This window comes from Coturnix japonica, assembly GCF_001577835.2.
Source record: "Coturnix japonica isolate 7356 chromosome 14 unlocalized genomic scaffold, Coturnix japonica 2.1 chr14random1698, whole genome shotgun sequence".
In the NCBI taxonomy this organism is placed as follows: domain Eukaryota; kingdom Metazoa; phylum Chordata; class Aves; order Galliformes; family Phasianidae; genus Coturnix; species Coturnix japonica.
This window is the reverse complement of record NW_015439705.1, coordinates 1-2,714: the sequence shown is the minus strand read 5'-3', so window position 1 is coordinate 2,714 and position 2,714 is coordinate 1. Positions and strand designations below refer to the sequence as shown.

Here is a 2,714-nt window from a genome sequence, read left to right as displayed (position 1 = left end):
TTCCTTCCTTCCTTCCTTCCTTCCTTCCTTCCCTCCTTCCCTCCTTCCCTCCTTCCCTCCTTCCTTCCTTCCCTCCCTCCTTCCCTCCCTCCCTCCTTCCCTCCCTCCCTCCTTCCTTCCCTCCTTCAGTCCCCATGCTCTCTTGCTGTTACTCTTTGCCTTCCGGTGCTTACTCAGCAATCCAAGGGCGAGTGGAACAACTTGTAAAGTAGATTTTTGCTGACAGATGAATTTTGCTTCCACAAGTATTGCACACACAGAAGTCCCAAACGGTGGGAAATTTGGGGTGAGAAGTCCATCAGCAATGGCTTGTTGTAACAGCTGTCAAAGCAGAAATGCTTTGTGTATTTTACTGCGTGCAAGTGATCTGAGAACGATGGGACAATGATTCCTAACCTGAATTCTGAAGGAGTGACTGAGCTCCTTATGAACAGTATGAAATTGTATCTAATACTGATGGGCCATGCACTGAATGACCCACTGCAAGGCCGGGGCCTCGGGTAGTCCTGGATTTGTGTGTGACATTTATTGCCTGCATCTTGGTGACATCAGCCCTTTTTCTAGTGATAGTTTCTTCACTCTACAGGTTTTCCAGTAGCTTTTGCTGTGTTTACAATACACAGGGACAAACAGAAGCAATCTTCAAATTAGAGCACCTTATTTATACCAAATAAGTAGTTATGCTATTAGCTGAAGCACAGACCCATCGGAGATCTGTAGTTACACAGGAACACATTGATTCCTCCATTCATTTTCTCAACAAAAAATGCTATATAGGCAAAAAGCGATGCAGTGCTCTGCTTCCAGAAGAGCTGAGCATGCAGAACTCAGCACTCAGCTGCACAAACACGAGTTGAAGGGCCTCTCAGCTTAAGTAATGCCACGATGTTTTGGTTTTACACACAGATCCAGCCTGCACCCACACTTGTGGGGATCCCAGAAGGAAATAGAATCTGTCCAATCGTTTGTGTCTCTGTAGTCTTTTCCTTTAGGGGGAAAAAACAAGTGATTTCAGTAATGTTTTGTAAGTATCTAAATCCTTCAAAAGATATAAAATATTTAGTGCAGGAACCATCTGAAGGGCATGACCAGATGGCAGGAGGAATGAAACACTGTGGGAAAGGGTAATTCCATGGAAGAAAACACCCAACGTTGTGTTGGTACGTCTCGTCTGCCTGGAGCTGTGTAGCACGTCCTGCTCTCCGTGTGACTGGAAGGGCCGTATTATTTCATGTTACATGTACACCCATGAACCCTCACACTGCCAACGCTGGTTCCCTTACACTGAGGACAGGAGTACAACCAGAGGTAGGGCTGTGGAGCCCCAAAGCTGCCACGGAGGCGCAGCGGAGCCGTAGCGTTGTGGAGCTCGGCTAGCTGCCGTTACAGCCCTCACAGCGCTACTCCAACCTCAAGGGCTCCGGGGCTGCGCCGCCACCCGCCCCCGCCGCCCCCTCCCGGCCCCGCCCGCACTGACAGGCGGGCGCTGAGGAGGAAGGGGAGGGCGCCCGCCGGGCCGCGGCCTCACATGACTGCGGCCGCGATGGACGGCGACCCGCCCGCAGGCAGCGCGGGTGTAGGCACAGGTACGGGTATATGGGTACGGGTATATGGGTACGGGATGGGGCGGCAGCGGGCAGCGCCGCGGGGCTCATCCCTGAGTGCTGCTGCTCTGAGAGGGGGGGCTCAGGGCTGCTGTGTCCGCTAAAACCTGAGGTAAAACGCGGCCGCCTTCCCCTTCTCTCCCCGGGGCGGCGGCCGGACCCGGTACCGATGGGGTGGGTTCTGTGGGCAGTACCCGCCGTTGGTTCGGTCCGTGTGTAGGGAACACGCGGTGAAGCCTCGTCCCGCTCGGCCCGGGGCGGAGGAGCCTCGTTGGGGCGGTGGGGGCGGCCCGGTCCGGAGCGCCGCGTTTAATTGAGCCCTTGTGGGGGCTTTAATTGAGCCACGCGGCCGGGAGCTTCCACAGCCACAGCGGTGACTTTATTTCGCCTCGTGCCCCTCCTGAAGCCGTAAGGTGCTTCTCTGTGCTCTGCACATCGCGGGGCCGATCCCGGGCACGGGGAGCTGGGGGAACTGCGGCGGCAGTTTCCGACCGGGACTTGCCGTGCTTCGAGTGCTTTAAGTGTTTTTTGCTTCTGTTCTCTGCAAGGAGGGGTTACAAGTGAGTGTGTAGGGGAAGGTGGTGTGGTTGGAATTGAAGCGGGATCCCCTCTGAGGATTCTATTGGGCCTCTGGTGCTCCTGGCGCACATCATACGGTCGTAAATCAATGTGTTGTTTTGGAATATTTCCGTCCAGGGCTGATGTAAGATATTGGGACATTGAGCAGCAGACTTTGTGGAAAAAATGTCCTACTGTGTCAAAGAGAGAGCTCCCTCAGGTATGTCCATGCGGTTCGGCATCTGCTCCTGGAGCTCGGCTGGGTGAGGTGGTGGTTCTGCTGCTGAACTGCTCCGCTCTGCCTTAGAAAGTGTGGCTTTCTTTGGAATAAGGTTATATTGCAGACACAGAGCAAATACTTGATGGCCATAGTGGAAGAGGAGTATGCTGTGAAAGGTGGTATCTGTTTAATTTGTCGTGTTCTAGTTTGGGATTAGCAGGACACGGGGAAATGGTTTTAAGTTAAAAGAGGGAAGATTTAGGTTGGATGTTAGGGGGAAGTTCTTCACTAGGAGAGTGGTTAGGCCCTGGAACAGGCTGCCCAGGGAGTGG

General features: G+C 53.6%; 1 long non-coding RNA gene across 1 annotated transcript; it reads left to right on the top strand.

Moving 5' to 3' along the window:
- The first annotated feature begins 1,453 nt into the window (after window positions 1-1,453).
- On the top strand, window positions 1,454-2,342 carry LOC107306905. Its single transcript, XR_001552297.2, has 2 exons — window positions 1,454-1,586; window positions 2,301-2,342. It is a non-coding gene; the product is annotated as an uncharacterized LOC107306905 (long non-coding RNA).
- The last annotated feature ends 372 nt before the right edge of the window (window positions 2,343-2,714 follow it).